Source organism: Geotrypetes seraphini, chromosome 3, assembly GCF_902459505.1.
Source record: "Geotrypetes seraphini chromosome 3, aGeoSer1.1, whole genome shotgun sequence".
NCBI lineage: Eukaryota > Metazoa > Chordata > Amphibia > Gymnophiona > Dermophiidae > Geotrypetes > Geotrypetes seraphini.
Window position 1 is genome coordinate 309,675,996 of NC_047086.1, and position 14,759 is coordinate 309,690,754.

Sequence of the window (14,759 nt, forward strand, 5' to 3'; positions counted from 1 at the left end):
CTGGTAAACGAGGCCACACTTCACATCCAGAGATGGAGCATGGGCCTGCAGGCAGCTGGAGCCATACTCCACATCCAACGATGGAGCCATGGCCTGAATGCAGCCAGAACTATGTTTTGAATCCAGCAATGAAGCCAAGGCACCTATGCAGCTGACACTGTGTTTATGTTTATTTAAAATTTGATATTCTGCTCCTGCATTTTACTGACCTAAGCGGTTTACAAACTACCCTATCTAGCTCTTAGGTTTCATTTTATTTATATTTTTGAAGCCAACAGAATGCCTTAGATATTTCTCCATTTAAACTCTCTCTTCCCTCACCCCTCCGGGTCACGAGAAACACATAGAGAACATAGATACACAGAAACACACATACATGGGGGTTGGAAAAATTCCATGAGTGTTGCACATCTTTCCACACTTGATTCAGGTTAATTTATTTTGTTAGTACAGACTCTTGAGTTATAGAAGATTATACATACTGGGTTGTTAATATTTCAGAATTTGATTATACCTATTTTGATATAAAGTTACATTTAGATATGTGTGTGTACTATATTAATAAACCCAAAAGTTAAATAGAAAATTGCTCTATAGATTTGTTTACTCATGTAAGCAATTGAAGAAGTCTAGTATTTTGTGTATGTACCAATTTTATATTCAAATTTTTCTCATTTTAAATATATTGCAATTAACTTTTATACTTGTGCTATACTATTGTGCAGTATTTCATATTGATGGAGCAGCATAAGATGAAGAACAGTTCAAAGTGTTTCCCTGTGCATTTCAAGTTTTAATAGCAATAGTGGCCAGTAGACTTAATTTCTCTTGGGAGAGAATTACAAGGTGCGATAATAGAATAGAGTTTTGAAAGTGATTTTGAAAACAGCTTGGAATCCAGGGTTTAGCAATCTAATTACAGTCATCTCAGAGGCCTTCGACAGGAATAAGTGAAGGCTTGACTTGAGTTTGAATGGAATGATTTGTTTATTCTTATGTTCACAGTGAGCAGCATGCAAAATGTATTTTTATGTTAGTATTATAACTAATAAAAAGTTATGCAGCATTATCAGAAATGTTGTCAGTGGCATAGGTATATGATTAAAGGTTTCACAGAAGTGGTGGGGCTGGATTCAGTAAATGGTGCTCAGAATTTGGTGCTGAACAGTATTCTATAATGGGTGTTCTGGGATCGGTGTCCTTTATACAATAGTACATAGTGCCAAAATCCACACTCAACATTAGATCAAGGAGTTATGGGATAGGGTGAGGGGAGGGATATCGATTGATTTGTTTCTTGAAAGATGTCTTGAAGTGATGTCTTAAATATAAAATGTATTTAATTTGTATTGCACTTATTGAAAATGTTGAAAATGAATAAAGAATTTAAAAAAAAAGATCAAGAAGTTAAACCAATTGAAACCAACCCCCTCTTCTAACAGTTTGAAGCACAGAGAACTGTGCTGAATGGCCCACGCTGCTCCCAAAGCTCATAGGAACTCTATGAGCGTCAGGAGCAGCGCGGGCCATTCAGCACGGCTCACCGCGCTAAAAACTGTTATCACAGTTTCGTAGAAGAGGGGGCAAGTCTAAATGTCGGCATGTAAGTTGGGCAAAGATCTATACTATTCTATAACACTGCACATTTTAAAGGAATGCTCTTGATCCAGCCTTGCCCCTCCCATGGGCATGTCCACTTGCAGATCTGTGCAGAAACATATGCTATTTTTGTGTAGATCTGCTGTTTCTGCTCCATTTTGGTGCTTGCATCCATTAGAATACTTTTTTCCATTCCAAAAATTCAGCACAGAAGTAGTGCCTAATTTTTGGCATCATATATGGAATTTTTCCAATTGTGTACAAATGTTTTGTCAAATTTATTTCAAAATATTAAGTCTTTAATATAGGTTTCAGTGTTCTCCCCAGAAATTCAGTCTCCATAAGGAAAGTGAAATGAAATTATATACATAGGATTTTGAAACAGGATTTGAATCATTCTCAGCTATACTGGCTTTTTTATTCTCTCTGGAACATCTTCTGCTAGCAGCCCTTCATCTCAATCTCTGACTTAGTGCTGAAGACTTTGCGCATGGCTTTTTAAACAAGGTTTCTCAGCTAAGGCAATTTCTAGTTACTGCACCTATTACTTGCTCTACCCCTGGTACCTCTTCCTCTATGGTTCCTCTTTCTGAACTTTCAGCTTTTAATCTTCCCTACATCTTATTCTTAAAGAAGATAGTTACTTCATTTCGATCTACTTCTTCCCCAACTGACCCAATTCCATCTTTTCTTATAAAAAGATTCTTCTTAGACTGTCTTTCAGATCTCTTGGTGTCTATAGTCTCTAATAGTCTCAATTCCACAACATTTCCCCCCAGGGCAGGATTAATTCTTCGAGGGCCCCTAGGCACCCAAGTACACCCCGCCTCTGCACCTGCCCCCCCCATGCCCCACCCCTATCCCGCCCCCATTTATCTGCTTTCTTATTTACATCTTTATTTCCACTTGTATTTCTTTTTTAAAAAAAAAAAAATCAAAACCAAACAAAGATTAGCATACCAGTGCACAGTTTTTCTTCTATGCAACCCCCAAACATCTCTGAACAAATCCCCTTTCCTTCCCTTCCCACCTACTTACCCAGGACTTTAACTCTGAACCCTTTCCATGCATATATAAAAGTGTTCAAATATTTGTAAAGTAGTAATACTATCCAAAATATAAGTCTAAAGTAATAACCAAGTTTACAATGCCTCTTAACTGCCTCACGCTACATCAACCAACTGTAACCCATATGTTCAAAGAAGCTTGGGATGAACACAGAGGATCTAGAATCAGAAAATAATATTAAATATTGAACTAAGACCAGTACTGGGCAGACTTGCACAGTCTGTATATGGCCGTTGGGGGAGGATGGGCTGGAGTGGGCTTCAATGGCTGGGAGGGTGTAGATGGGCTGCAGTAGATTTTGACGGAGATTTCGGCAGTTGGAACCCAAGCACAGTACCAGGTAGAGCTTTGGATTCTTGCCCAGAAATAACTAAGAAGAAAAAATTTAAATTGAATCAGGTTGGGCAGACTGGATGGGCCATTCGGGTCTTTATCTGCCGTCATCTACTATGTTACTATGTATAAACAACCAAATCTGTAACTCCTCTAGTACGTTCCACTCCATGTATGTTAACTTGCAACGAAACAACAAGGCAAGCAGTCCACCAAAGAATCTAACATGAAACAAAAGAAGATTGGCAGAAAAATAAGGAGATTCAAAGGTGACGGGGCAATCGCGCCCCAGAAACCAGAGCTCCGACAATCGAGCACTGACAATTCGGCGCAAGACACAAGCACGCCACGAGAAAACTTAGTTTTAAAGAGCTCTGACAGGGGTGTGGGGCTTTACTGCATACTGGTCGTGATGCCTTTGGAGGGTGTAACCCCCCACATTATAGAGAAAATGGAACTTTTCCTGAAAAAAAAGTCGGAAAAAGTTCCATTTTCTCTATAATGGAGGGTTCCAACCCCCTAACCTCCCCCCCTCCAACAGCAGCGCGAACACTATGCAGTAAAGCGGGGAGGGGGTCCCCACTCACACCCCGCTTCGGAGCTCTTTAAAACTAAGTTTTCCCGCGGCGCACTGGTGTCTTGCGCTGAATTGTCAGCGCTCGATTGTTGGCGCGCTGGTGTCTCGCGTGCGACTGACTATGAACCGATTCAAATCAGGTTAATTCAAGGTGCTCCCAAGAACCATGCCTGAGGCATTTCGCCAAACACGACTAGTCAACGCTAACAAAAAAACCATGTCTTTCATGCAAACAGAACACAGAAAACACCTTTGCCTAGTATGGAATATGTAATCCACAAACTAACCTTTCCCCCTTTCACAAAACTGTAGTATGGTTTTTAGCCACGGTTAGCACTAAAAAATGCTCTACAGTTTTGTAAAAGGGGGGATAAAATAGAAATACATAGACAAAGGTTAAATAAAACCACCAAGAAGCTGGACTCTGCATACAATGCAACACCACAGAACCAGCGATGCATGTCCCCTAAAGCAAAAAAATAAATAAATAGAAATTTTTTTTCTACCTTTGTCTTCTCTGGTTTCTGCTCTCCTCATCTTCTTGTCACTCTCTTCCTTTCATCTTCTGTCCTTCTATGCCTCTTCCAAAAATTGTCTGCCTCTCCCTTCCCTCTCTTCTTCCCCCCCACCCCCAATTGGTGTGGCATCCATCATCTTCTCTTCCCTCCTCCAATGGTCTGGCATCTCTCTCCCCTCCTTCCTTCTCCCACACTCCCATGGTCGGGCATTTCATTCTCTCCTCTCCCTCCTCCCACTTCCATCAGCATCTGCCCTCTTTCTCTCCCTCCAACCCAATTCCATCCATGATCCTTCTGCCTTATGTCTCTCTCCCCTTTCCTTGCACCCCAATTCCATCAGCATCTGTCCCCTTTCTTTCCCTTCAACCCAATTCCATCTAGTATCCTTCCCCTTATATCTCTCCCCTTCCCCTGCACACCAATTCCATCAGCCCATTCTCTCCTTCCACACCACCCTGCCCCCTTTCTCTCCCTCCACCACCCTTCCATGATCCTTTCTCCCTCCCCCTCCAAACATTGCAGCTGCCGGCTCTGTCCACAACGGGTTACCCCCCCACGGCAACGGCAATGGGCACACACCCCTGTAGCAACAGCAACAACCCCCCCCCCCCCGCGGCAACGCCCCCCCTTGCAGCAACAGCAATAGGCCCCCCCTTCAGCAACAGCAACGCGGCCGAATCTATTACAGGAAAGTCCCGCGATGACTGCTTCTGCTGGTCCATCCCCCTTCGACGTCACTTCTTCCAGAGCAAGTAAGTGACGTCGGAGGGGGATGGACCAGCAGAAGCAGTCATCGCGGGATCTTCCAGTAACACATCCAGCCGCATTGTCGTTGCTGTTTCTGCGGGTGGGGGGGGCGGTCTGTTGCCGTTTTTGCAGGGGGAGCCCGTTGCCATTGCTGGGGGGGTCATTGCTATTTTAAAAAATAGCAAGGTGAGTTGTCCTCTTTCAGTGGGCCCCCCTCGCAGTTTTGGGCCCTAGGCACATGCCTACTGGGCCTATTGATTAATCCGGCCCTGTTTCCCCTTCCTTGGTAACACGCTATAGTTACTCCTGTGCTTAAAGCTCTTAAATTGGATCCTGCAGAAGTCACCATTTACAGGCCAATTTCTAACTTACCTTTCGTTTCTAAAATCACTGGAAAGGTGGTAACTAACTTTCTTGACTATACAAACGCTCTTCATCCATGTCAGACGGGTTTTCGTCCACAGCACTTGAAGCAACGGCAGTCCTGAGCCATGAACCCCACCTTCTTTCCGACCTAAAGCACCAGCGCAGCAGCATCCTAGGCCACAAATCCCACCTCCCCTCCCTCAAGCCCCCAAGCAACTCCAAAGAAGCTGAATCCAGAACAGGATTAATTCTTCGAGGGCCCCTAGCAACACAAGTACACTGGGTCCCCATGGCCCTGCCCCTCCCACGCCCCACCCATGCCCTGCCCCCATTTATCTGTTTTCTTATTTACTTCTTTATTTCTACTTTATTTCTTCTTTCTTTTTTAAAATTCAAAACAAAGATTAGCATACCAGTGCACAGTTTTTCTTCTATGCAACCCCACATCTCTGAACAATCCTTCCTTCCTTTCCCACCTACTTACCCAGGACTTTAACTCTGAATCCTTTCCATACATATATAAAAGTGTTCAAATATATTGTAAAGCAGTAATACTAACCGAAATAATGTATAAGTCTCTCAACTGCCTCACTCTATGTCAACCAACTGGAACCCATATGTATGGATAAACAACCAAATCTGTAACTCCTCTAGTATGTTCCACCCATGTATGTTAACTTGTAACAAAACAACAAGGCAAGCAGTCCACCAAAGAATCTAATATGAAACAAAAGAAGATTGGCAGAAAATAAGGAGATTCAAATCAGGTTTATTCAAGGTGCTCCCAAGAACCATGCTTGATGCATTTCGCCAAACAAGGCTAGTCAACGCTAACAGAAAACCATGACTTTCATAAACACAGAAACAGATACACCCTCACCCAGTATGGAATAAGTAATCACAAACTAAAAATAGAAATATATAGATAAAGGTTAAACTGAATCGCCAAGAAGCCAAACTGCATACAGTGAAACACCACAGAAACAATGACATATAGCCCAATACTCTGAAAAATATAAATATAGCAGATGTAAATTTGAAGAAACTGACAAACAATCACCACTTTACAAATTAACAAATAGAAATAACACAAAAATTGAAAATAAGAATATACCATTTTATTTGACTAATCCATTTTTCAATTAACTTTCAGAGGCCATAGCCTCCTTCAGGTCAATATAGTATACTGCTGTTACATTATACTGTCCTGACCTGAGAAAGGGTGTTTTGGTCTCTAAAAGTTAGTAAAAAAATTGTATTAAAATTAGTCCAATAAAAATATTACCTTATTTTTTGTTTTAAAAGTTTTATCAATACAACTTCAATACTATTTTATACTAAAGCACCAAAAAATCTTTTTTCTACCTTTTGTTGTTTCTGCTTTAATCATCTTGTCTTGTTTTTTCTCTTATCGTGTCGGAAAAGGGACCTGTCACATCGATGTGACAGGTCCCTTTCCTGACACGATAAGAGAAAAAAACAAGTATTGAAAACATTTAAGATAAATTTTTAATAACATAAATTAAGTTATTGATATTAATGTTTACTACTTTAAAAGATATAAAAAAATATATAAAAACATATAAAACACGGAAAATAGATAAATAGAAAGGGGCTAATGAAGAAGCCATGGCCATTAAGAAATATTTGGCAGCCATGAAAAATGTGTGGTGACCAAATGGCATGTCTGAAGCCCTGATAACTATCTAAAAAATTAAGAAAAGAAAGATATTGGACATTGATGTTTGTATGTTACTTCTCTCCTTTATACATGATTCATTTCAGCTTCACCCCCTCTCCATTTTTCTGTCTCCACCCCCTCCCCTATGCTGTGGCATCTCTCTCTTCTCCTTTCCTTCCTTCCCACTCCACCCCATGGTCTGGCATCTCTCTCCTCTCCTTCCAACTCCCCTCCATTATCTGGCATTTCCTCTCCTTCTTTCCTTTCTCCTGGTCTGGCATCTGTCTCCTTCCCTCCCCCATGCCCTGGTATCTCTCCCTCCCCATCTATGGTCTGGTATATCTTCTTTCTCTCCCTCCCATGGACTTGGCATCTCTCATTCCTCTCCCTTTTCCTTCTCACTCCTTCCCTCTCTCTCCCCAGTTGGGTGAAGCAGCAGCATTTTTCTCCCCCCCCCTTCCCTGCGAAGCAGCAGCATTCTCCCCCCTCCCCCCATGCCCCCATACAACAGCATGCATATCTTCCCCTTCCCACCTTCAGCAGCATTTCTCCCCCATCCTGCCACAGCAGCAGCATTTCTCCCCCTTCCCCCTTCCTGTGCAGCAGCATTAGCATTTCTTCTGCACCTCCCTCTGGCGCGTGCTTCGTTTCTGTCCGGCTCCCTTGCTGCCTGTTCAAGCCGTAGGCATTGACTCCTCTTGTGATACATGGCTGCGTCGGAATCCTTCTCTCTGACGTCACGATGTCAGAGGGAACACTTCTGATGCAGCCGCAGATCACAAGAGGAGCTGACACCCGTGGGTTTGAACAGGCAGCAAGGGAGCCAGCCAGAAACGAAGCACGCGCCGGAGGGAGGCACAGAAGAAAGGAAAGGAGAAGGCTGTGTTTCAGGGAGTACAAGCTGGGCTGCAGGTTGGACACTTGATTTAAAGGTTTGCTGCCGCTGCTGCTGGTTAAGAAAAGCAGCAGCGGCAGAATAGAAACATAGAAACATAGAAAAAAGCAGCAGAAAAGGGCTATAGCCCACCAAGTCTGCCCACTCCAAGTATCCCCTCCCCTGAATTTACTCCCTTAAAGATCCCACGTGAGTATCCCATTTTCTCTTAAAATCCGTCACGCTGCTGGCCTTTATCACCTGGAGTGGGAGTCTGTTCCAATGATCCACTACTCTTTCGGTGAAGAAGTACTTCCTGGAGTCGCCATGAAACTTCCCTCCCCTGATTTTCAACGGATGCCCTCTGGTGGTCGAGGGTCCCATGAGCCAGAAAATATCATCTTCTGACTCGATGCGTCCCGTGATGTACTTATACGTTTCAATCATATCTCCCCGTTCTCTTCTTTCCTCAAGTGAGTACAGCCGCAATTTTTTAAATCTTTCTTCATACGTGAGATCCTTGAGCCCCAAGACCATCCTAGTGGCCGTTCGCTGAACCGACTCGATCCTCAGCACGTCCTTTCGGTAGTGTGGTCTCCAAAACTGAACACAGTACTCCAAGTGAGGCCTCACCATGGCTCTGTACAACGGCATCATAACTTCAGATCTCCTACTGACAAAACCTCTGCGGATACACCCCATCATTTGTCTTGCCCTGGAGGAAGCCTTCTCGACTTGATTGGCAACCTTCATGTCCTCACTAATGATCACCCCTAGGTCGCGTTCCGCCGTGGTCCTAACCAAGGTCTCACCATTTAGTGCATAAGTTCTAAGCGGGTTTCTCTTACCCAGGTGCATTATCTTGCATTTTTTAGCATTGAAGCCTAGCTGCCAAGTAGTTGACCATTGTTCCAGCAACAGTAGGTCGTGTGTCATATTATCAGGTGACAAAACCTCTGCGGATACACCCCACCATTTGTCTTGCCCTGGAGGAAGCCTTCTCGACTTGATTGGCAACCTTCATGTCCTCACTAATGATCACCCCTAGGTCGCGTTCCGCCGTGGTCCTAACCAAGGTCTCACCATTTACATAAGTACATGAGTTCTAAGCGGATTTCTCTTACCCAGGTGCATTATCTTGCATTTTTTAGCATTGAAGCCTAGCTGCCAAGTAGTTGACCATTGTTCCAGCAACAGTAGGTCGTGTGTCATATTATCAGGTAATAAGCTTTTGCCTACTATGTTGCAAAGTTTGGCGTCGTCAGCGAACAGTGATACCCTTCCTCTAAGTCCTTACGTCATATCTCTTATGAATAAGTTAAATAGAATCGGGCCCAGGACCGAGCCCTGCGGCACTCCACTGATCACGTCCGATGCTTCGGATGGGGTACCGTTCACCACCACCTTCTGAAGTCTACCGCTCAGCCAATCCCCAACCCATGTAGTTAGAGTGTCTCCTAATCCTATCGATTTCAGCTTGTTCAGTAATCTTCGATGAGGGACGCTATCAAATGCTTTACTGAAGTCCAAATATACCACGTCCAGTGACTCTCCGGCGTCCAGTTGTCTAGTAACCCAGTCAAAAAAGCTAATCAGATTAGATTGGCAGGATCTACCCTGGGTGAACCCGTGTTGGTGTGGATCACGCAGTTTTTCTTCGTCTAGGATTGTGTCAAGATTCTGTTTGATCAGTGTTTCCATGAGTTTACACACTATAGACGTGAGACTCACTGGTCTGTAGTTTGCTGTCTCTGTCCTGCAGCCCTTTTTGTGGAGGGTAGTTCCTGTGGCGGGCCCCCCTGATCATTTCGGGCCCTAGACCCATGCCTACTTGGCCTACCCTTTAATCTGGCCTTGGCTAAATCAGGAACTTCCTGCCCTCCCACTCCAAAGCACCAGCGCAACAGCGGTCCTGAGCCGCATCAATGCGTCAGAGGAAAGGCTCTGCTGGGGCCGGCCATGAGCAATCTGTTTTAAGGCTGCTTCCTGCTGACTGGCTGCGCTTCAGGTAAGGAAGGGAGAGGGAGGGAGGGAAGGAACAAGGGGATTCACAGCTTAGGACTGCCACTTGCCTCTGCTGCTTCAGGGCTTGAGGGAGGGAGGAGAGCTTTGTGGCTCAAGACTGCTGCTTTGGGGCAGGAGGGAGAGGGAGATAGAGATCTGTGTTCTTCTAACATAGCAATCTTAATCAACCAGGGAAACAGTTATCTAGCATCCACAATCCCCGTGGGTGCCGAATAGCTGAGATTCTACTGTACAAAAAGCTGAACCTATTTTATAACTGGGAATGCAACTGGGTGCTTAATTTTAAGCACCATTTGTAGAATCTGGGGGATTATAACTCCATCTCTGCCCCAACCAAACTATGCCCATAGGAACACCTCAGTGCAGAATGCATATACTGGTAAACAGGTGGACTCTTTCAGCAGGGGCGGCCCTATGAGGTCAACTGAGGTGGCAGCCTCAGGCAGCACTGTTGAGGGAGTAGCATCTTGCTGCTGGCCAGCTTTCTCTGCCGCTCCTCTTCCTGGCAAGTAATGCTTCCACCTTTCTCCACTCCCCTCCCAATTGGCATTTTTCCCATTCCACACCCCCCCCCTCCAACCACATCTACCTTCAATTTGTCATAAAAGTTGCTGGGCTGCCGTAGTGATTCATAGAGTTACCCTTCTGCCATTCCCAGCATCTTCTCTCCACTGTGGCCCACCCTAACAATTTCCTGTTTCCTCTGAGGAGGGCCACAGTGGGTAGAAGACACCAGGACCAGCAGCAGGGTAGCTCTGTGAATCGCTACCACCGCCTGGCAAATTTTATGATAAATTTAAGGTAGATGTGGGGGTGGGGGAGGGGAGGGTTAGAATGGGAAAAATGGCAACTGGGGACAAGAAAGCATTTACACCAGCCTTTAGCAGGCATAAATATTTACACCTAAAGTTAGGCACAAATCCATGGATTCTATATATGGTGACTAAATTTGCTTGTGAAAATTTTGATGCATGGCCAATTGCACATGCAACTTAATTTTTTAACAAGCCAATCAGCACCGAAAACTGGTCACTAACAACAATTATCAGCACTAATTAGAATTCATGCACACAGCTTTCTAAGTGTGCTCAGGTATTAATTCTAATGCACGGATATCAAAAGGGATGAGGTCATAGGCAGGACATGGGTAGGTCATGGGTATTCCTAAACATTAAACGCACTATTAAAGAATATACTAAATCCATGCACAATTTAGGCATGGGATTTACATCAGGTTTTAATTGGCATAAATGGTTGCACCTAAATTTTAGTCATGGGCCAGCTACATCTATTCTACTACATCTATTCTATAAACCCTGCTTAACTTTAGGCAAAGTTTGCAGAATAGTGCTGAGCACATTTTTTTCTACATACACTATACTACTATTCTATAAAGGCCATTCCATGCAGAGCACCCTTTACAAAATCCTAGCTTAGTGGATCTTCCAGCACGCCTAGTTTTGGGCACCATTTATTGAATTGTCCCCAATGTATGCATTTTATATAATAAACAGGTAAATTTCAGAGCAAGTGTAAATTTGTAGTAGTGCTGATGTTGTATATGTAAAACAGGTGCTTTTTTTGGAATTTTCATATAGGTGCCCTGTTATAAAATTACCCCTAATATACTGCATGCATCAAAATAACAAAAATATGGAAAGTGTATTCATGAGAAGAGATTTTTAAAAGCAGAGAGCATAGCTATGGCAAACTTTCCTTTTATGATAAAACTGTGAAAGTAAAAAAAAAAAAAAAAATGCAGGCATTAGATGAGTATGAAAAATCTAGCTAGTACTTCACGAAATCCCTGCTTGAGGAGGTCGGTGAACCCGTATAGATGCAATAAAAATGTAGCACTCGCAACATAGATGTATTATTTTTTTCTAGGAATGGAAAATCACCTTTACAATTCATATATTTATATTTTCAAATGAGAATTTGGTTGATAAAGAAGCAATTTATATTCAAGTACATTTTGTTTATATATTTATTTAGTCAAAGCAGAAAAGAGCTTTGAGTAATATCCCGATGAAAATGGATATTCAACTATTTAATAAGGACTATTTCTTAGGCACAAAATGAGATTGCCACAGAGAATTTTTTTCAATACTCTTAATCCCAAAAAGCACACTGAATGAAGCAGAGCTAAAAGGTATTTATTAATCCATAGGACTAAAGGATGTTTTGCTTCAAATTCCAAATCAAAATAAAGGAGCTACTATGATGCAGAATTCCTTTGTGTTATTTAATGTACTGTGAAGAAAAGTGCTAGTAATTACAAAATATAATAAAGAAATTTGAACTGAAAAAGAAGAAACCAAATCATGGATTGTTGTAGAAAATTTAATAATGCATCATCTCATAGCTAAAAGTACCTTTTAAACAGACAGCTAGTAAAATATGCCACTATTCTGTCTCTTCAATGGATTAACAAATTCAGGGGCCCATTTACTAAGCTGTGCTAAAAAGTGGTTTACCGTATCATTAGCATGGGGTTTTCCTGCAGCTCAGGCCACTTTTAGTGCTGTAAAATGTGGTGACCTGACAAAAGCGCACAGAACATTGGCGCGCTAACAATTCCGCCCTGACATTTGTGCACATAACAAATGCGCGCCATCCTAAACTAAACTAAACCTTAAGTTTATATACTGCATCATCTCCACGTATGTGGAGCTCGGCACGGTTTACAAGAACTTAAAATATAGGAAGAGAAGGAAAAAAAAGGTTTACATGAATTTATATATATAAGAGAAGAGTAAGGGGGGATAGAATTATATTTTGGTGAAAAGCCAGGTTTTCAGTTGCTTGCGGAATAATTGGAGGGAGCCCAGGTTCTGCAGCGGGGTAGTAAGGTCGTTCCAAAGACCTGTGATTCTGAAGAGAAGGGATTTTCCCAGTTTGCCTGCATAGCGAATACCGTGTAGAGAGGGGAAGGATAGTTTATACGTTTGGGCGGGTCTGGTAGAGTCAGGACTCGAGGAGTTAAGATAGTGGGATTAAGGGAGGAAAGATGCCGTGAATCATCTTAAAAGCCAGGCATGAGCATTTGTAATGGATTCTGGAAATTACTGGGAGCCAGTGAAATTTGGCTAGGAGTGGGGAGACAAAGTCAGACTTGTGTTTTGCAAAGATCAACTTGGCTGCAGTATTCTTGATTAGCTGGAGTCTTTGAAGACTTTTTTTTGATAGGCTTAAGTAGATGGCATTGCAGTAGTCTAGTTTGGAGAGGATGATGGATTGGACAAGGACAGTGAAATGTTGTTGGCGAAAATAGGAACTTACTTTCTTCAGCATTCCTATTCCTTCTCATTTGCGCTCTGAGGCGGGGGTGACTTGTGCTCTTGTTCAGGGGTGTGGGGGGGGAACACAATCCCCCACTAAACTTACAACTTGTGCGCGAGCATTTCACCATTTCCATTCATCCTTCCCGTTTGCGTTCTGAGACGGTGTATATGGGGGAACTCCCATACACACTCACGCTCTCGTTGAGGGCCAATGCGAATGCGAATGCGATCTTTGCCGCAACCCCCACTACACTTACAAATCTGTCGACAATTCCCCTCCTTTCATGCACGCACTTGTCAGTGAGTGCATTTGATGAAGCGGAATTGTCAGCACGCCAATGTCCTGCACACTTTTCACGGTGTACCACAAAATGCTGCATTCCTATTTCCCCACCATTAATGGCTACATGCTAATTTCCCAATTAGCATCAGACAATTAGTACAGGACCCACTATCAACACCTATTTATTAGACAATAAGGGTTCCCGCACTAACCACATGCTAATTGGTTAGTGCATAGCAATGCAACTTGCTGATTAACACTGAGCATGCTTACTCTCCAGCCCCAAATATACCCCAGTGCTAAAAAATCATTTTTATTTTTTAGTACATGGGTAGTGCATACCAAACACAAAACTACCATGGAATATTTGAGCATGCCCTACAATAGTGGATTTTAAACTGTGGTAAACACACATTAGTGCTTGCTACAGCTTAGTAAAAGGGCAACTCAGCTTGTTAAATTAAAATTTTGAAAAGATGCATCTGGCTATATTCAAGAGTTACTATGTTTTGCAGATGACACAAAGATTTGTAGCAAAGTGGACACCCCAGCAAGAGTGGAAAACATGAAAAAAGGATCTGCAAAAGTTAGAAGAATGGTCTGATTGGGAATTAAAAATTAAATGAAAAGAAGTGCAGAGTGATGCACTTGGGGGAGCAGAAAACTAAGGAAGTTGTATTTGCTAGAAGGAAAGAGGCTGAAATGCACAGATAGGGAGAGCGAATTTTGGGTGACAGTGTCAGGATTTGCAGGTGACAAAACAGTGTGACAATGTGGTGCCTGTAGCCAGAAGGATGCTAGGTTGTATAGAGCGAGGCGTAACCAGTAGAAAAAAGAGGTATTGATGCCCCTGTACAAGTCATTGGTGAGGCCCAACTTGGAGTACTGTGTTTAGTTTTGGAGGCCAGTTATATGGCTAAGGATGTAAAAAGACTCTAAAAGTTCTAGAGCAGGGGTCCCAAACCCCCAGTCCGTGGCCCACTAGCAGTCCACGGCCGTCTGACAGCTGGGCTGTGAGCGAACTGCCGTCAAAAGGCATCTCTTCCCCTTGTCTTGCTATCTCCCTCCCTTCCCCTCAACTTTGTGGGTGCTCCAGAGTTTTCTGTTTCTGTGTATCTGGACGCGGCAACATTCTCACAAGTCCCTCGTGACCGCCCCAAAGCTTCTCTACTGACACACTTCCTGTTTCCAACTGGGCGGCTTGCATCAGAGGAGAAGCTTTGGGGCAGTCACGCGGGACTTGTGAAAATGTTGCTGCATCCAGACACGGAGAAACAGAAAACTCTGCAGCACTTGCGAAGTTGAGAGGAAGGGAGAAAGGTGGCCCAACGATGGGAAGAGGTTCAGTGGCAGTTCAGTGGTGCTGAAGGGAAGTGGAGGGAGAGGGGGGGTAAGGGTAACAGA

The 14,759-nt window shown here is 43.3% G+C and overlaps 1 protein-coding gene across 3 annotated transcripts in view; it reads right to left on the reverse strand.

The window, feature by feature from the left end:
* Window positions 1–14,759, reverse strand: part of MACROD2 (mono-ADP ribosylhydrolase 2) — a 1,978,548-nt gene that overhangs the window by 1,805,536 nt on the left and 158,253 nt on the right. The window lies entirely within an intron of this gene.